Source organism: Accipiter gentilis, unplaced genomic scaffold, assembly GCF_929443795.1.
Source record: "Accipiter gentilis unplaced genomic scaffold, bAccGen1.1, whole genome shotgun sequence".
Lineage (NCBI taxonomy): Eukaryota > Metazoa > Chordata > Aves > Accipitriformes > Accipitridae > Astur > Astur gentilis.
Genome location: NW_026061070.1, coordinates 626,815 through 647,197, shown reverse-complemented (window position 1 = coordinate 647,197; position 20,383 = coordinate 626,815). Strand labels below are relative to the sequence as shown.

General features: G+C 45.8%; 2 protein-coding genes across 7 annotated transcripts in view; both read left to right on the top strand.

Moving 5' to 3' along the window:
- Window positions 1–20,383, top strand: part of LOC126037370 (electroneutral sodium bicarbonate exchanger 1-like) — a 265,741-nt gene that overhangs the window by 39,406 nt on the left and 205,952 nt on the right. For 2 of the 6 annotated variants that reach the window (XR_007505653.1, XR_007505659.1), the window contains exon 2: window positions 9,065–9,199. The exons of 2 other annotated variants lie outside the window; for them this stretch is intronic. The gene's annotated coding sequence lies outside the window, so the exon portion shown is untranslated. Of the gene's footprint in view, window positions 1–7,655; window positions 8,121–8,841; window positions 9,200–20,383 lie in introns of those variants that run through there. 2 more of the 6 variants (XR_007505660.1, XR_007505646.1) reach the window with 2 other exon arrangements.
- The window catches only part of LOC126037369 (electroneutral sodium bicarbonate exchanger 1-like), a 230,242-nt gene that overhangs the window by 111,908 nt on the left and 97,951 nt on the right, over window positions 1–20,383 (top strand). The window lies entirely within an intron of this gene.

The following is a 20,383-nucleotide window of genomic DNA, read 5'->3' as shown; positions in this document are numbered from 1 at the left end:
TTCTGATAGCGCAAGCATCTTGTTCTCTCAGGATTTTGTTATCTCTGGAAAAAAACCTTGGTTTTGTGTCACTTTCCTCCTTCCCTGGTTGTGGGGTTTTTTTCCACTCCTTTCAGAGGAACTGCTAATACTGTTATAATTTAGGAAGACATTTTTAACTCTTGACTCGGAGGTCCGCAGACATCACTGTAAAGACAGTTTCTGTGCATCCAAATGCTGTTAATCCCTTAAAATACGAAATGAAAGATGTGTAACTTGGAGCTGAGGCTGAGTCAGAGTATTCCAGATGGGTCTGGTTTACTTTGCATTCAGTGTTCCTGTAGCCTGTTGCTTTGGAAGGTGCAGGTAATAAGCTTTTCAATTGAATAAATGAGCGGTAGTGGTTTTTTGTTTTCCTCCCCTAGAAATGTAGTGCTTGATCAGACTGCACTGACCTGTAGAAGTTGTGGGCACTGTGGTGTTCTCCAGAATGCTACTTGGGCTGCCACTACAAGTAGGCCATTTAAAATAATAACCTTAGACTTTGAAAATACATAAAAACTTAATGATGCTTAAAGTATAGGGCAGAGTAGTCATCAGGTTAAAATAACTTCATGCTTATGACATGCACAGTGATGGTTCCTTTCAGGTTTTTTGGTTGTTGTTGGTGGTGGGTTTTTTTCTTCTTTAAGATGGCACTGGTTGCAGTGATCTTCAGTTTTACGACACAGCTAACTGTCTTAGTATAGATATGGTTCCTTTCTGCCTACTATTTCCGTTTACTGGCAGACATAGTTAAGATAGCTCTTTGGAGTTGTGGAGTGTGTGTGTGTGTGAATGTGTATGAAAATAAGAAGACCTAACGTCCCCTCCCCACATCATTAGCTTTCGCTGCCCTGTATTTCAGTGTTACCAAGATTTTAAAGTGGCCCAAGTATTGCTGTTGCAAATGTTTCCATGTTTGTCTAACTATTGTGATGACATAAATAAAAAAAAGAAAATCAAAACACTAAATGTTTTATTACTTGCCCTATAAATATATAGGCGTTCCCGGTCTAATATCGATTTCTTTTTTCAGGATTCACTGTATCATTTTTTTTACCCTATGAAACGGAAAGATATTTCTGGCTTACTGTTGGCTTTTGATAGACGTTTTATCCTTGGGGAATTGCCCACCAATTAATTCATAGAGTTTGGAATTTAACTGAAGGACATTTTGCATGCCCGTGTTCAAATAGCGATGCTAACAGGCCACCATACGGTTCGTGTTGATAGCTTTATGGATACTTAAAGGTAGGCAATAGTCTTTATTTTTTAATAATGCTTAACCTTTTTCTCTTTGGCAAGAACAAGCAAGTCTGCCTGGTTTTGTAGGACTTGCAGCTTTTCCTTAACATCAGACTTTAAAAAGGGGAGAACCAGTAGTATCAGGTACGCAGTTAGGATGGCGATTTTTAAAATACGAAGCTGCGTAACAGTCTCGGGAAGAACATGCGTGACTGGGCGTGGGAGTCTGTGGTACAGCATTACTAACCTTTGCTAAAAAAAGTTTTGAAGAATGAAGCATTTGCTTCATGAACGGTACTTGAGGACGAATTCTGATGCTGCTGCTAAAGTTTATTGAAAAATAGGCACTGATTTCAGTGATGATGCAGGTGTGGTTTCTGTTCATGCCTTAAATCTGAAAAGAAGAGAAGAGAAACCTCCATTTGAAGGAGGATTTTGTATGAAGGGTAATCAAACCAGTAACCTGCTTTAAGAATGACTTTAAAATATTTGGAGCATCGGTTAAAGGCAAATAAGTAAAGTTTATCATATCCTCCTACATAAGCTGTGACTATTGAATACAGTCGGCAGTCCACCTCAGAACTTGCTGGTGTGCAACTGCAACGTGTTAAGTTGTAAGACTTCACAGCCACGAGCTGATGGGCCACAGTTCTCTCCGAGCATAAAGCGCTGTAAGTTTTAGTTTCTTGCACAGCAGTGACTCTTTTCAACATTAGTAACTATACAACAGGGTAAAAGGCAAATTTAGTGAAGAATAAGGTGTCATTCTCAGAGTAGCTGTTTGCATTTCACCATGATGCAGATGCTTTTTATAGCAGTTGTGTTGGCACATGTGTTAGAATTCGGTTAATTCTCTCCTGAACTCATTTAAACTTTTGGCTTCAACTGCATCACTGGCAATATGTTTCAGAATAGAATAATTATTTCCTTTAAAAAAAAACGGGGGTGGGGGGGTAAGAAGAAGGGGTGGAGGAAGCGGGGATAAAAAAATCTGTTGTCTGCCAGTGCTGTGGGCTGCTCACTCATTTTTCTGTAGAACTTCTGGGGTTTTTTTTGTTGTTGTTGTTGTTGTTGTTGTTGTTCTACCTTAATGCTAATAGGCATTTCTACCTTTTTTACCTTGTTTTTCTACCTAATGCTAATAGGCAACAACAGATGCCCCATCCTGTGGGAAGCACCCCCTCCATGGGGCAGGCAGTGTGGATTATCTGGTGTTGGGTCAAGAACCCAGAGCGGAATTGCTGTTGCAGATTATCCCAGATGAGGTTACCTACTCTGGATTACCTGGGTGGAGCCCCTGGTGAAGGTAAACCTCATGCATGACCCCCCCCAGCCTGTGCATGTTCTTGTGCACATATCTTACCACCGCAAACTAGCCATCTAACCCACCTTCCCTGTGAGTTTTTTCCCATGCCGATTGGTGGGGGCATCACCCCCTTCCCCCCAGCCGCTGTGTATCCCTGAAGTTCCATGTTTTCTTGGTGTCATTTGTGGCTGCAGCCCCCCTCCCCCAAACCGCGGGGGTGTGGCTTCTGCTGACCCTTTCCTGCATGACTGCAGGGGGTGTTGTTGCCCCCCTGCCCTGCCCTGGCCTGTCCTTGTAGGGCATGGCTGCTGCCTGTTCCCCCCCATGTATTTCCATGGGGTTTTTTTGGTGTCTTTTGTGCTTTGGGGCTCTTGTACCTCTGTTAAGGGAGTCAGCTGGAGACATGCTCAGGGGGACTCTGCATCATTGGCTATTCACAGGAAATAATTTGTTTTGCAACCAGAGATATTTTGGAGACGGAATTCTTAAGGGATCTAATTCTGCTTTTTGATTCGTTCCTATCCAGAAGGTAGTTCTGGTAGAAGTAAGGAGGTATGCACAGTCTTGCTAGAAATGAAGCATAACCCCAGAGTGTTTTGGCTTTTTTATAGGAAACTAAAGCACATCATTTTTGATAACAACATTGTCATTGCATTTAATGAGCTAGTTTCCTACCTAGTTTGGAAGGGCATCTATTGTTTTCTATCTAGGCCCCAGACAAATTAAGTTGAATTCCCTACCTGGTCCCATTGCTGATGCAATAGGTGTAGCTGTAGCACAGGAGCAGGTATCATCGTTGTCAGTAAGGGTCACTTTCTCTGTTCAGGGTCTCATTTGCTGTAAATTTAAGGCAGGTGAGAACAGTGCTGCTGCTCCTCCAGCTGACTTTATAGCTGCTGGTGGTTTGCCCTTCCCCTTTCCCAGGGGATTGTGCTAAGGGTGGTGGGCGGGGGCTCGGGGGTATTTGAGCCACAGGCTCTGCTGAGGGAGCTCATTGTGCTCCTGGGTTTCTCTGGTGTTGGTGCTCAGCTCTTCCTTGAGTGCTTTGCAGCTTTTGAGCTGGCTCAGCCCTTTGGGAAGAGGTGTCTGCCTGAGGTAAGAGCTTCAGGACCAGTCAAGGTTCAGCAGCATGTGTGGTAGAAAGTAACACTTTGTCCTGGGTTCAGCTGGGATAGAGTTAATTTTTACAGGAACCTGGGATGTGGGGGGCATAGCTGGGGCAGCTGACCTGAACTAGCCAAGCAGCTATTCCATACCATGTGATATCATGCTCAGTATATAAATGGGGATCGGGCCCGGGGAGCGCTCGACTTTCGGTGGGGGAAGTGGTGGGGCGTTGGGTTCCGGGTGGTGAGCAGTTGCACTGTGCATCACTCTTTTTGTTTACTCTTTCGTTAGTACCGTTGTTGTTGTTGTTGTTGCAATTTTGTTTTGTGTTGTCCCAGTAAACTGCCTTTATCTTAACCCTTGAGGTTCCTTTTTTTTTTCCTTTTCTCTCCTCTGTCTCCTCCCTATCCCACCGGAGGGGGGCGGGAGGAGTGAGCGAGCGGCTACGTGGTCCTTTGTTACCGGCTGGGCTGAAACCACGACACACTTGTATGCAGCTTTTTTTTTTCCCCCTTTCTTTTTTTCAGGTCAGTAATTTTGTTTCGAGTGTTCTGTTTCTCGAAATGAGCATTCAGTGATGGAGTTAAGTATTCTTTATTGCAGCGCTGGAAGAACGGAGGATCGCTCCTCCAAATGTGCTTTCTGGCTGGGACTAATTGTATAGGTTAAATAGCTGCCTTACATACATATTCATAAAATTTCTGAGAAATAATATACATATTCATTGATTTTCCGAGAAGTCATTAGCATATGTAAATGTCCTTTATGCATGCGTGTTGAAGGTCTTTGGTGGTCTTCTGGAGTCCTCTGGTGGTCTTCCATAGTCTTCCTCACTTGTCCGCTGTTTGAACTTTGTTGTACGAGTTTGCGCAGTACGATCCCCTTCTGGGCCCCACAAACAACTTCTCTGCTTATCACCTAGCTTTTGGCTCAGTCACCACAAGAGACAGAACATATTTTCTTATCAAACAGAATACCTCCTCAAAGAGGGCATGTTATTTTGTCTTATATTACAGACACAGGAATCTTGTGCTTTATGTCCTTGGCTTGTCTACGTAAATCAACTTACGGAGGCAGTTGTTAACCTTCTAACAAATTCCTGAGTCTTTTATTTAGCAATACACTGAGTCTAAACATACGTTCTATTTCTACATCTACTAGGCCTAGTGTCAGTTTCTGCATCAGTTCAGGGGTAGAAAGATGGTTTAATAGTATGCATTGTTTGGGGTTTTTTTTGTTGTTTGGTTTTTTTTTTAGTCTTCATGCATTGTGTTTTCCTGCAATTCCCAACTTTATTGAAGAAGGAACGTTGGGTTTTTAACAGTTCTGCTGTGTAAGTTGTTATCTCTCTTAACGGGACTGATGGTGACATTGTTTAGCAGGGGTTAGGGTGAGCATCTTGTATGTATTTGTCTATGGAGTTTTAGTACTACTGATGAAAGCAGAAGGGCCGTGAGGCACAGTGCCCTTCAGGGTTTGGGGTGCCTTTCCTCATTGCCCACCGAATGCCACGTTGTCCTTAGAATCTTTGCAGCTGGTGGCAGGCCCCTCGTAGATTACAAGGCTTGGGACTTGACTTTCTTTTGTGGGCATGTAGCAGAGCTCAGAGTCTCTGGGGAGCTGTAGGTTAGGGGGTGCCCCCAGAATTTGGGATGTTGCTCAGAAGAGCGGCTCTTGAGGAGTAGCCACTGAAGGGGGTTCAGGAGTGCAGATTGAGGGCAGGAGGTGTCAGGAAGCAGTGGGGTTCCTTTCCTGACAGTTGAGGAGAAGAAAAGGGGTTTCTTAAGTTTTGGGACTGCTGGGGAAAGGGAGGAGGGTTCACCAGCCCTTCTCAGAGGAGTTTTGCAGTTGGATTTGAATGTCATAGAATCGTAGAATGGTTTGGGTTGGAAGGCACCATAAAGATCCTCTAGTTCCAACCCTCCCCCATGGACGCCGTCCGCAAGACCAGGTTGCTGAAAGCCCCATCTGACTTGGCCTTGAATGCTTCCAGGGAGGGAGCATCCGCAGGTTCTCTGGGCAACGCGTTCCAGTGCCTCGCCACCCCTAGTGAGAAACGTCTTCCTAAACTAAATGTACCCTCCTTAGGACTAAAGCCGTTACCGCCTTGTCCTATGGCTGTACTCCCTTGTAAAAAGTCCCTCTGCAGGTTTCTTATAGGCACCCTTTACGTACCGTGAAGTCTGCTATAAGGTCTCCCGAAAAGCTGCATGCCGGTGAGCGGTCCGAGAAGGTGAGGCGGTCGTCGGCCGGGTCGGTGTTGAATAGCAAAGTATTATGGGGCTGCTCGGTTCAGCCTTTACCTTCTGTTGTGGAGGTGCTGTGTGGGCTATCTTTGAATTGGATGAGCGTTTCAGGTGAGCTGTGGATTAGCGAGGAGGAGTGTGGGGCCGATGGCTTCTCACGAGTGCCACGCTAACGTGGTTTCTCTCGGTACCTTAGATACCACGAGTGATGATGGCTGCAGGGTCTGAGTCTGGAATGAGCGGGGAAGTGAACACGGTGGCACTTGTGAGGAGGGGGGAGTTGGGGAAGTAGTTGGCGTTGGCCAGCGGGATGCTTACTCCCTTTTCTGATTTGTTTGGTTTTGTTTTTTTCATTGCAGATGTTGAAGAGCAATGTTCCCCTTGAGGAACATCCCAGTTAGCCCGTGTGGTTTTGTGGAGGATGGATTTGGACCCTCAGCCCTCTGAAAGCTAAGTTGAGGGACCAGGCTGAGAGGAAGGGACAAAGCTGGGAATAGCAGGGAGGAGTTTTAAAGTTAGCGCAGGAGAGAGGGCTGTCCCAAAGCAGTCGCCTTTGCGCAGGAGAAGGGAGCGGGTTGCTTTTCAGCACGAGACCCGTGTGTGCCGGGCAGGGCAGTTCCAGCCCGTGTCCGCGGTGGCGTGTAGTTTGTGTAGTCTGTCTTGTGCGCTTAGACCTTCCTCGGGTCTCGATGTCCTTGTCGCGCTTTGCGCCAGAGGAGCGAGGCATGCGCTTCGGGTGCTGTCCCTAGGGTTTTGAATGCTCTTACTCATTGGCCCGGTGCCAATCGGGTGCTTCTTTTCTTGCGCTCGGAGCTCTAAAGCATGGATCGGTCTTGGCGGGTTCCGGTCAGTGCTCTATGGCAGCATTTTTTCAGCCTGCATCGGCAGCTCTGCTCTCTAGCTGTCCGTTTTCTCGGAGTGGGACTTCTTCCCCGCATCCTGACATCCTTAGGTCTCGACACCAGGCTTCTGGCGCATCTGTCGTCTGGGTTTTGACAGTGCTGTCTTGTAATGGGCCGCTCCGTTTGACTCCTCTGGGTCTGCTGTGGAGCCTCCTGGCCTCGCGGTTGCGGCCCCGTAGGTCATCTTGCCTGACGGCGCCTCCCGTCCGGGGGTCATTCTTCTTGCTGAGAGTTTTCTCTCTCGTTGAATCACCTCGTTGGTGGCGTTCCACGTGGTGACGTTCTGCACACGGTGTGCTTGGCTTGGAGCTGCTCTGCCTGGGGGGGTGTGGAGTCAGGGGTAGGTGGAACAGCGATAAGAGTCTACGGGTGAAACGTTGATGTGCCTAGACCGTTTAGGCGAGGGTTGTACAGTCATCTCGGCTCGAGTAGCCATCAGCGGCCTGCGCGGACAGCCGTGCCGATAGTGTTTCACGGAGACAATTGGAGCCGTGTGGCAGGGGTTGCTGAGGGGCAGTGAAGCGGATTTGAGTCTCTAAGGTGTTAAGACTTGCACGTGATGGGCTCCAAGTTTGGCCCTGGGTTTTTTTGGTTGGTGGGGTGTAGGGTTTAGGGTTACTCCGTGCGGGGCCCGGATGATAGAACACCAGTATGATGATCAAAGTCGCCCCTTTATTGAGCTTAGCTGATCATTCTTACACAATTCTCTAAGTTGTTTAGAAGCTTTGATTGGCTGCTGCACGCAAGCATGTGGTGTCCACGCGCACAAGCGTAAGCGGTGATTGGTTACATCGATACTGTCCACGCGTAGAAACATAAGATACAGTTAGTTATACTCGCTCTGTACACGTGCATACACACAGGATATAATTGGCTATGTTAGAGCATGCAAAACTTGTCTTAGTCCAACTGGTCGAGATAAGCCCCTGAATTGAGGTCGGTTGTGCCAAGTTCCCTTTATCGTGGAATGTGCACCTGTGTTTTTCTAATTGGGATCTTTCTTCTTCTATCTTCTTGTTTGTTCTGTTCAGAGCCTTCAAAGGTGTCTGGAACTCTCTTGCGACCATGAGCTACTTTCAGGCCCAGTAACTAAGTTCCATATAATTGAACCCTACAGTGGGCAGGGGGGTGTGTGTGTTGGGTTTTTTTGTTGTTTTTTTGTTTGTTTTTTGGTTGTGTGTTGTTTTTTTTTTGTTGTTGTTTTTAAAATGACAGGCTGTAGCTGCATTCCAGATGGTCTTTGTAGATGGAATCAAGACCTCTGGAGTTGTGAAGCTCTTGCTCTGCATCCAGGTGACTCATTCAATATGTTTGTTTTTTTTTTTTTTCAGATGTGGAGGGACAGGATGTGTCCCACAGAGCGATGGGGGAAGGCAGCAGAGCACTGTAAGGAGTTGAGTCCGTGAGTGGACTCTGAAGGAAGATGCATCCGGTGGCTCTATGAGACTGCTTTGCTTTGCTGTGTTTTGCAGTTTTCTTGCATTGTATTGGTCTGTATTTGCCTTTGCCCTGTGGTGTTTTGTTGTGTATTTGTATCGACTGTCATGTGAGACTGTCTCGCATTGCCTGGCCGTGCATTGTGTTTTGTATTGCAGTGCTCTGTACTTGTATGGATTGCCACCTGAGACTGCCTTGCCTTCTATGGTTCTGTATTGGTTTTGTATTGTTTTGGTCTGTACTTGTATTGACTGTCACGTGAGAGTCTCTTGCATTGGCCCTGTTCTGTTTTGTCTGGTATGGCAAGGCTCTGAGTTGTTTTGCCTTGACTGAGGTAAGAGTACTGCCTTGTATGGCATTACATTTGCATGTGAATTACATGGCTCTATGTTTGTGTGTGTCTTGTATGGCATTGTAGAGGCAGCGTAGAAGGTTTAATGACTTTGGGCTCTTTGCATGCAGAGTTGAGGGGATCGCAATTGGACTGTGAACTAGCATTGAGTAAGGCAGGAACTGGGCAATGGTGTTCATCTTGTTTATGCAGATGCTTTGTGGCAAGTCTCTAGAAATGGTCAAGGCCTTGAGGTCTAAGTAGCAGCGTGATGGGTCTTGGAGCGATCGGTAACTTTGGGACAGCTCTGTGTTTGTGATGCTCTGTTTTTTTCAAGTGTCATGGAGGACACTGGCTGTGAGGATGTGTTATTTTTGGAATAGGTGGGAAGCAGGGTAGGGGAGTGGTGGAGGACTTCTCTCTCGAGGATGAAGTGTCTGTTGACAAGCTTTGTGTGTTGTTTTTGCAGGTGATGACAGGGCACGAGAGGTGCTTGAAAGAACCTTGCGTTTAGGTGACATGGCGCTACGGAGGTTGGACTGTGACACGTGGCACTGTGAAAGCTAATTATCGGGTTGAAAATGCACGGATGGTGGAGATGATGGTGCGTGTTGAAATGTTGGTGTAACGGAAGGGCAGTTTGTGGGGAGGTTGGTTGGAAGGAGGTTGGGCTGGGGCCTGGGTTTTTGCAGGTAGGGTGCTTTTTTGAGGCCCCTGCTGCTGCAGACGGGGTGACGGCCTCTTGAGGCCTGTGGACGGTATGATGGATGAGTTGAGAGTGAGGGCTGGCATTCATGTGATCTGAACGAGTGGTGTGTTGTGAATGTCTCTAACCTTGTAGGGTTCTGTGGTTAAGCCTTTTTGGTTTTTTTTCCTTTCAGGTTGGATGTAGAGTTGAGATGTTTTTCAGGGAATTAGGAAAAAACCCCCAAACTTAGAATAAAAAACCTCAGCTGGGATATGGGTTGGTTTTTGGTGTGTCCTCCCCTGCCCCATTTATTTTTTCTTTTCCCTGGTCCCAGCTGCTCCATGAGGCAATGTTGATCGCCAATGTTTGGACTGGGGTCTGCCTCGGGCCTGGGTTTTCAAAGGCAGGGCGATTTTTTTTTTTATTTTTATTTTTTTTTATTTTTTTTTTTTTTTTTTTTCCCAAGGCTCCCGGGAACAGTGTTCCTGTGGAGCGCTCCCCTGGAACCTGGTAATTGCCAGTCAGCACAGAGAGATATGTTGTTCGGTGGATGGTCTTTGGAAGACAGTTGAGGATTTTGTGGGGGGAGTTGGACTAGATGGCCAGCATGGAGTAGGCCAGGGTTGTGAAGTGCGTGAGTGTAACTGTATTTGTCTGTGGTGGGTTTGTAAAATATTTGGTTGCTCTTTGTAGCTTGTGATGTAATGATATTTTTCAATTTCTGGTTTTGTGTCGAGGTGTGGAAGTGGACGGTCTGTCAAGATGATTGGAGGTCACTCGTTTGGTGCCCGGGAACAGGGATCATGGCGGTAATGTCACCTCAGGGAGTAAAACTTCTGGATGTGCAGCGATGTATGTAATGGGAGCGAGGAATGTGGAAAAGACCACTCCGTAGAGCATTGCAGGTACTAAATAGTGGCATTTCTTCTTCAGGTGATGCTAAATTTTTGGAGTTTACATGTATTTGTAAAAATAGTGATTAAAAGAGGACTAAATCTAATAGTGTCAAATATTTGACGAGTGAGGCCATAAGTCTTTTCTATATATTGTAGAAAAAGTACATTGTAGAATTGGATTGAAATACTGACATAGCTGAATCTATGTGGAATGAGTAATGGACCAAATGAAGCGCTAAAAATAAAATGTAAAAAAGACAGGTAATTATGTGTCCTTGTGGGAATTACAGTACTAATGGCAATCACAAAGGGAAGCGTAGAGGGAAGCATGGGCGTTTAGTGCCCATAGGTAAACTTAGCTGTTGAAGTAAGTGAAAGTGTCTGTTGGAATTAGGCATCCAAGGGCGAGTTGTAGATACCTTGAGGTAAATGTAGCTGCTGCTGGGTTAATGGAAAGGGGGTGCATTCCTTCCTCTAGTGATTGCAGAACTTTGAAATTGGAGCTGTAGGTAGAGACCCGTGAAATGGGCTCGGGCGTGGTGCGGCGCCGAAATGGGCTCGGGCGCATGTGTTACTTTTCCTAAAGGGGCTGAGGTACTGTGTAACTCTGAAATGGGCTTGATGAGTGGATAACGTGTGTGTAATATGTGAGGGTTTTTTTTATTCTGTTGTCCTTCTCTTTCCCTGACCCTTTGTGGTGCTCTCTACTCTTTTCATTCATGTCTTCTCTCTCTCTCTCCAACCTCCTGTGCTTTTCATAGTCTCTCTCTATCTCTTGTCATTATTATCATCTGATGCTCTGTGTTACTTTCTGTCCCATCGTATCATGTTGTATGTTTCTCCTGCTTTTTTCTTCATCTGTCCAGATCCCTGTCCCTTGTTTCTTCTATTGCTGTCCCTCTGCCTTGCTTCCTCTTGCCATCTTTTCTGTATTTCTCTCTGTTCCCTTCCCTCTTCCATCCTTTCTAACTGTATCCCCCTCTCCAGCTAGCTGTCCCTTCTCTTTTCTCTCTTCCTCCATGTCTCTCTCGCAGCCTATCAATGACAGTTGTTTTTTCCTCCAGTGCTGTCCTGCTCTGTCCCTTGTTTCTCACTCTCATTCTGTCATGCTCCCTGTGTCTTTTTGGAACTCCTCCATCTCTGTCCTGTAGCCTATCACTATTTTTTTCTTCTGCCATCCCTTTGTCCTTCTTCCAGTCTTTGTGTCTCTCTCCCTTTGTTCTCCCTCCCTTCTTTTTTTTCCTTTCTTGCTACATCTCTGTTCTGTACCACAAAAGCACGGAGGGTGTTTAGTAACAGAGAAGAAGGATATAGGCAAGGACAAAGGAAATTAATGGCTGTTATTCGGGAAGAAAGGGGAAGAGGGCCTAGACGAGACTTGCCCCGACTGGGCAAGGATCAATGCGCTTTGTGTAAGAAATTCAGTCATTGGTAGAGGGAATGCCCAGGGAACAAGGAGCATCAGAGGGCTCAAACAGGAAGAACAGTAGCCTCTGTGAAGGGAGACTGACGAGAACCTGGGGAATCTACCCTAGCGGATCCACTGGTTATAATTAAGCTAGGGAAAACAGAACAAGAGGTAGAATTTTTGGTAGATACAGGAGCAACATACTCGGTTTTGAATCAGGCTTTGATGCCCCGGGGAATGATTATGTCACGGTGAAAGGAGCGACTGGCCAAAGTGAAAAGGCATAGTTTTGTAAACCTTTAGAATATAAATTAGGAAAACAGTGGGGCATTCATAAATTTTTATATATGCCGAACTCCCCAAAGGCCCTTTTGGGAAGGGACTTGTTGGAACCATTGGGAGCAAAAATTGTATTCAAGAAGGGAGAAATTACTCTGGAGGTAAAAGATCAGCAAAATATTCAAATATTGAGCCTAACCTTAACCAGTCTCCCCCTAGAAGGAATCATTAATGAGGACATCTTAAAGCAAGTGTACCCGGGGGTATGGGCTACCGATGCACCTGGAAGAGCGAAAAGTGCTCCACCTGTTGAAGTTAGGATCAAGGAAGGCCAAAAGCTGGTAAGAATTAAACAATATCCCCTAAAGAAGAAAGACAGAGAAGGAATCCGGCCGGTGACAGAAAAATTTTTGCAGTTGGGACTATTAAAATAGTGTGAGTCTGAATTCGATCCCCCTATATTACGTGTTCGGAAGCCCGATGGGTCATATTGGGTCGTCCAAGACTTATGGGCGGTGAATAAGATAACTGAAGATCTTTACCCGGTAGCGGCGAACCCATAGACCCTGTTAACCGTACTAACACCTGAAGTGACTTGGTTTAGTGTTTTAGATTTGAAGGATGCTTTCGTTTGCCTCCCTCTCCATGAAGCCAGGCAAAACTTACTCACATTTGAATGGGAAAAGCCCAAGACCAGTCGAAAGACCCAGCTCACTTGGACGGCCTTGCCACAAGGATTTAAGAATAGGCCTACCGTTTTTGGCAATCGGTTTGCGAAAGACTTGGAATCCTGGGAAACCCCGTCTGAGGAGGGGAAGCTGTTGCAGTATGTGGATGATATCCCGATCGCCACCAAAACAGAGAAAGATTGTACGACGTGGGCGGCGAGTCTGTTGAATTTCCTGGGACTTCAGGGGTACCGGGTATCCAAGCAAAAGGCACAGGTAATGCAAGGCAAAGTGAATTATTTGGGCTATGAAATTAGTGCGGGACAAAGACCTTTGGGACAGGCCTGTAAAGAGGCAATATGTCAAACTGGGAGACCTCAGACAGTAGAAGAGTTATGGACTTTTCTGGGAATGACAGGGTGGTGCCGATTGTGGATCTATAATTACGGATTGCTTGTTAAACCACTGTATGCGTTGACAGCCACTAAGCAGAAACACCTTGAGTGGAATAAGGAGACCGAACGAGCCTTTGAGCTACCGAAAAAGGCTTTGATGTCGGCCCTGGCCTTAGGACTCCCAGATGCGAGTAAGCTGTTTCTTCTTTACTCCCATGAGAAGCAGGGCATTGCTCTGGGAATATTAGCACAAAACCTGGGCCCGTATCGATGGGCAGTTGCCTACCTCTCTAAGCAGTTAGACACGACTGCAAAAGGTTGGCCTGGATGCCTGCGGGCAGTTGCGGCTGTGATACTAAATACACAGGAAGCCCGAAAGTTTACTCTGGGCCAGAAGATGACTGTTCTGGTGTCTCACGCAGTATCAGCAGTACGGGAAGCAAAAGGCGGACACTGGCTCTCTCCACAAAGATTCCTGAGATATCAAGCTATATTGGTAGCGCGGGATGACGTGGAGATTGTAGTCGCTAACATTGTCAACCCAGCTTCTTTTCTCAGCAGGAACACAGGAGAACCGGTACATCGTGACCGTTTGGAAACCATCGAAGCAACGTACGCCAGTTGCCCAGACGTGAAAGACGGCCCCATGGAAAACGGGGAAACTCGCTTCACAGACGGAAGCAGTTACGTCCTAAACAGTAATCGACACGCGGGATACGCCGTCACTGCCAGCCAAGAGGTAATAGAATCGGGGGCTTTGCCCAGGAACACCTCCGCACAGAAGGCAGAAATAATTGCTCTAACCCGCGCCCTGGAATTGGCCCAGGGCAAAGTTGTGAACATTTATACAGACTCAAAATATGCCTTTGGAGTTGTACACGCACGTGGAGCAATTTGGAAGGAGAGAGGACTAGTGAGTTCTCAAGGGAAAAATATCAAACACGCAGAAGAAATTCTGAAGTTACTGGAAGCTGTCCAGCTCCCTAAGAAAGTAGCAATTATGCATATTAAGGCACACCAGAAAGCGAGCTCAGATTTGGAAAAAGGGAACGAGCTGGCGGACAGAGAGGCAAAACAAGTGGCCAAAACACAGGTAAAAACAGAAGGGGCCTTAATTCCTGATAGGTGGATTTCCCTAGAAGGTAAGCCAGAATACACTAAGGAAGATCAAAAGCTCATTACAGGTTTAGAAGGGTCATATAATGAAGAGGGGTGGGCTCATACCCCACAGGGAAAGCTAATCGTTCCCTCTTGCTTATTATGGCATTTGATAGGGGAGGAACATAGGAAAAGACATTGGGGAACAGAAGCCCTGTATAATCATCTGATAGGAGAAATTGTGGCTAGGAATTTATACGCCACGGTGAGGCAGTGTGATCGCACAACAGTGTGATCTTTGCCTCCAGACTAATCCTAAGAGCACCTCCAAGCTGGAAATGGGCCAGACTGGAAAAGGCAATGGGCCTGGACAACAATGGCAAATTGCTAATGTTTATTCATTACTAAAACACACCCACTTGTGATTTGCAGCTATGCGTGTTCCGTAGCTTTCTCATGGGAACTTCTTCAAAAGTTACTTATGAAGTTATGCCAAGGTCACACTGTCCCTGTTTTTCTCCTGATATCAGCAAAGCCAGCTATTTTCGGCCAAGGCCTAGTCTTGCTGCTCAAACTGACATTCTTTCACACAGAACTCTGCTCGCACAGCTTTTCTATAGACCCATGTCCTTTTTCATGAAGCCAATTCCCAACAATTCCCCCTTTTTCTTTTTGTGTGAGTAGAGCTTGGTGTGTCAGCTTTGAGACTCCTTTTATCATGCACCCATACGGAATTCTAACTATTACACAGATTAATATCAATATACCCAACCATCATAAGGCTTCCTTAATCAATGACATTACCCATAGTGTTATCCCGCCGAATATTGATTGTAACACTCCATCAAACCAACTAGTTTCTTGCTGGATCTTTGTGTATGTTTCTTCAGCCAATCTATTTGTTTGTATATAGATTGAGGTAAAATTTTAACACCTGCTGTATTGCCCTTTGCAAAGATCTGTGAACACAATTAATTAAACACAGTAAAAACAACATTATACCTAATAAAATACATAAGCACACAAAAAGAGGTTTGATTAATAGCTTTAGCTAGTGACACCCAAACATTCTTACTGTCCCATGGTGTTAACCGATGTGGATCAATCACCGGTGTCACTGTCATGCTGCTTACTACAGTCAGTGTGTTCCATATCAATCTCAGCATAAGGTTTCAAATTTATGGGTAAATCAGGAACGTATCTGCCAGACATGGATGATGTGATTTTTTTGTCCAATTGCTGTCAAGGATTGCCGTCCCGGTGCACTTAGTTGTCTTGTAGAAGTTAAGCTATCGCTGCCCCTCAATAAATCCAGCAGCGGCTGTAAGTCTGTATTTGTAATACCACAACAAGGTTGAATCCACTGTAGGTCTCCGTTTAAATCTTTCTCCCTCTTTTTGTTTTTGAGCAATCCAGGCTTGCTTAATAACTTGGGATGCCATTTTCCTTAATAAGCTGAACAAGGTAAAACTATTACAATAGCTAAAATCACAGTAACTACAATAATGCCCATAATTCTTTGAGCCAACCCGTTACCCCTAATGACCCAGACCATGAGGAAAATGAACCATCTATACATTCTTGTGCCATCTTGCTCCACGAACTCAGCCCAGCAATCGGTAGGTGCCAGCTTTCCGTGGGCGTCCCCACAGAGGCAACGATGGCCTCACTGTACACCAGCCCGATGCTCTTTGGAAAATCCCAGTATTTATACATTTGCAGAGGAACGGGTTTTAGCACACGTGGCCAGCGGGTGCCAAAAGTCCGCCTCGGTTGCAATCTATGACGCATGCGCTCGCTGGCCAGGCGCGCTGCACGAGTCATAGCCATCTTGTCTATTGGTTCATGGGCTTTACGATACAGTTGCGATGCACAGAGAATCTTGACCTGTTATGTTAGCCAAGGTGACCTATACATTAGTTTTTGGCTGAGGTAGTATTCATATTGCCACATCATCTATGATGCTCCAGATGATGATGGTCATGCAAATCGAACAGGAGTCCATCGTGGGCCTGTATCTGTGGAAACACAATCAACCTCGTTCCCAGGTTATTAATGGAAATAGACCTTACCCCTAATTTTGGCTTTAACTAACTTTTACCCCACACTGTCTTCCCGTAATCACACTATGTTTAATCAAATTATGCTTTACACACTTTTTACCTAAAGCAGGTTCTATATACAATAAGGCACGCTGTTCTGAAAACCTCTCTGAAGGACTCCGTGTCCACTAGTAATACTCTATTAGTTAGAATCTGTCAGATCAGTGGCTCCAGCACCCGCCGGTGCCGTGCCAGTCGCCATTGGAACAATTCCGGGTCCAGCATCAGTGCGAAGCCATGGCTTGTCCCACTTAGCCAGGATCTCCCAGTAAGTTTTACTTCTGCTGATCTGCACCATTTCCTGGATTCTGGGTCCTTATACATTACCATGATTCCTGTACTTTGTTGCGTCCTTTCTGCCTGTAAAAGAACATGATGCACTACCATTGGTGGGTCTTTGTGATCACCTGTCAATCTAAGATAATTTAGCACAAATAAGGCTTTGGCCAATCGTTCCTCTGGGAGTAAGCCCTGGGTTCCCCCCTTTTGTTTTTGCAGCATGTTCTTTTAGGGTTTGGTTGGCCCATTCGACAATAGCCTGTCCTGTGGGAAGATGTGGAATACCGGTACCGTGGTGAATTCCCCACAAATTACAAAATCGAGCAAATCGTGTAGAACCATAGGCTGGGCCGTTGTCCATCTTAATTTCTTGAGGCACACCCAGTACTGCAAAAGAAGCGTGAAGATGTCATTCAATATGTAAGGCCTTTTCTCCAGTTCGTGCCGTGGCCCACATGGCAGCAGGATAGGTATCAATACACACATGCACAGAACGCTTTGCACCAAACCACATGACATGGGTGAAATCCATTTGCCACAACTGCAATGGCAAAAGACCTCGTCGGTTAACCCCACAGCCCAAGCCGAGCCCTTCCTTTTGACAATCAGGGCATGCTTTAACGATACCTTGGGCATCAGTAAGTGGTAAGTCAAATTGCTTTGCTAACATCCTAGCGGGTTGGTGCAAGAACGCATGCGATTGCCGTGCTTTGTTGAAAACGATTCCCTGGAGGAGGCTCCCGTGGCGCTGCAACCAATTGGTCAGCTCTGTCATTTCCCGTTTCTCATCTGCACAGTGTTCTCATACCCAAGAGTTCTACCAGAGGGGTCATATTGCCATTAGTGATACCGCAAAGATTCCGCACCCACTGGATATCTCCCACAAGCTTCTGGACATCATGTAACATTGAAATTTCTCATGTTATTTGAACCTTCTGAGGTTTAACATTGCTAGCATTTATGTGCCACCCCAAATACTTCCAAGGTGCTGCCTTTTGCACCTTTTCAGGAGTGATTGTTACTCCGCGATGGCTTAAGATGTCCTGCAATTGAGTTAAAATCTCATCCTGTGGCAAGTTACTGAGGTAACTGCTTTCTTACAGGCTCTGATGCCCAGGCCACATACACCTGACGCATCGTGGGGGAATTGCGCATTCATTGCGGTAACACGACCCAATGGTATCTCTTATAGGGTTCTGCCTTGTTAATCGATGGTACCGAAAAGGCGAACCGTTCAGCGCCATCTGGGTGCAATCTTTTAGATTTATAATTAACAAATCCCATTCTTCTGGAAGCATAACTGGAGATGGCAAACCTGGCTGCAGGGCTCCCATACTGTGCATCACCACATTCACAGCTCTGAGATCATGTAACAGTCTCCGCTTCCCACTTTTCTTGGGAATGGTAAATATTGATGTATTCCATGGACTAGTAGAAGGAACAACTTGTCCCGCTCTCAACTGGTCCTCAACTAACCCTTGTATTTTTAGTAGCCTTTCAGAATTTAGCAGCTACTGATCAATCCAAACAGGTTCATCTGTTTTCCAGTTAATTTTCAGAATCGGCTACCCCTCAGTGACCGCTCCTAAAAAGGATGCGTCACTAACATTGCCTTCATTTGGCTCAATAAATCATGGCCTACGAGGCCAAACAATTCAGTTGGGGTAGTCATGACATACGGACACGTCGTAATGTGTTCACCATCGGGGAACACAAATGTAATTGGTAGCTGACTTACTAAGGTGGCTTGTGTGCCCCCTATCCCTGCAATACCAAAGTTTGGATTGATCGATGGCCATGATGGAGGCCAAATGCATTGTGAAATAATCATAACATCAGCACCTGTATTGATTGTCATCGGTTTCTTGACAACAACTCCATCGGGCCCTTCCAATTGCACTACCTTTTCTGGTTTACCTCTTGTTGTGTCCATGGCAAAGTATACCTGCGGTTTCCCTGGGGAGCCGAATCCACCATCTCCACGTTGTACTTCACCTGGGTTCGGAACACACGACCTGAATGGAACTAATTGTGCTATTCTGGTACCTTTAGGAATAGAAACAGGAGGGATTAAAACATGAATCATAATTTTCACAGTCCCACAATAATCTGCATCAATAAGCCCTGGGAGCACCAGAATTCCTTCTAGAGCTGTTGAAGATTGCCCCATTAAAAATGCACTAAGTCCAAACCCCAATGGTCCCTTTATGTTGACTGCGGTTTCCACATCCACTCTGGAGCTTCCTGCGGTGGCGGATCTGGTGGTTGCGAGGCTGCCTGAGGGCTGGCAGCTCAAGCCCCTTGCATTCGTGTCGTCGCGCGAGGGGCCTTCGCAGTCGGTGTAAAGTTTCCCTTCTTCCTGTATTCTTGGTGGTATGGTTATCTTTCTTACACTTGTTGCAGCACTTACTGTTAACAGTACCTGTACATTTGCTCCTAATGTGTCCACGTTTGCCACAGTTAGAACACTTGACCAAGGGTGTCTTACTGGCCTTGTGTTTCTTTGTAGCTCCTTGGAGAGCTGTGGCAGCATAGGCTACTTTCTGTGAGTCCACTGATCGATCCGTGTATTCTATCATATCAACGATGTCTGCATTTTTCGGCAAATTACACAATGCTTTGCGTGTCTTTTCAGTAGCATTTTCAAAAGCGAGTATTTTGAACGTGTTTTCTTTCATGCCCTCGTTCATGTCAGGGTGGTCATAAATTGTATTCTCCTGTTTCACCTGGGTAAAAGCATGGCTGTACATATTGTCTGGTACGGTAAGAAAAGCTTGATACGCCAAGATCTGTGATAGATGATGAACCTCAGTGACACATTGTAACTGAGCGTTCCCTGATGCGAAGGGTCCAGTACCCATCAGCATCTGCATGGTTACTCCCCATAGTGGATCTGTTTGTTGTCGTGATGTTGCTTGTTCCCTATCACAGAGCTTCTCCCACTGCCAGAAAAACACTAACATTCGGGCGGGTGTCAAAATCAACTGTGCTAGCTGTTTAATATCTCGAGGTATCAGCGTATCAGCAGAAAAAATGAATTGCAGTATTTGGTGAGTTAACGCAGATTTGATTCCGTACTGACTCACAGCATTCCTTAATTTCTCAATGACCTTCCAGTCAAACACCTCCCATTTTTTCTGTCCATTTGATGCAATAACTGGGAATGCTTAGAGCATAGTCCCTTCTATAATGGCATCTGTTATTACACCCCTCCAATGTCTCTGCCTTTCTTCTGCAGCGGCTATTACAGGCGGCTCCGCGTCTGTCACGGGTGCGGTTGGTTTCCCCGTCTCTTTTCCCCATTTCCTTTAACAATTCTAACATTGTCTCTTTTTGTTCTATTATTAGAGTAGCCAAGTCCTTGTTTGCATTATTTGAATCAGGGTGTATGCTAGGTATAATTTGTTCATGTTGAACGGTGGTATCTGAGGGCTGGTTTTTCGTAGGCAGATTTTTACTCACTCCCTGATTCTGTAGGGTTTCCTTTAATCGTACGGTTAGGGAGGCTTGGGAACTGTCGGATGGCTGATTAATATCGGCAGTCCCAGGGAGTGGAGCAGAAGTCAAGGGCACGAGAGTAGGCGAACAAGCTCCAAAAAGTCTCTCTCGCTGCATTATGTTTTTCTCCCCGCTTTTCCCTTTCGCTTGCGGTTGGAGAGAGAGAGCAGCAAAAGCAGACGCAGACGCTTTACGATCTGCTTTCATTTCTTACAGAGTTGTCTTAATCAATTTCCATAAAGTTACAAGATCTTTAACTTCTTTAGACCCGTCACTAATTTCATCCCATAGGGAGGTTCCGATAGCATTCCAGGTACTAAGCTCAAAAGCTGTACCCACACTAATTGAAAGGTTTCTGTCCTTGCTTCATTAGTTTTTTAGCTGATTTATCATCATCAGTTACCATATCCCATAATACGTCTCCTAATCTACGCCATTCACTCTCCTTAAATAATAAATCCGGATTCTTAAAGCATC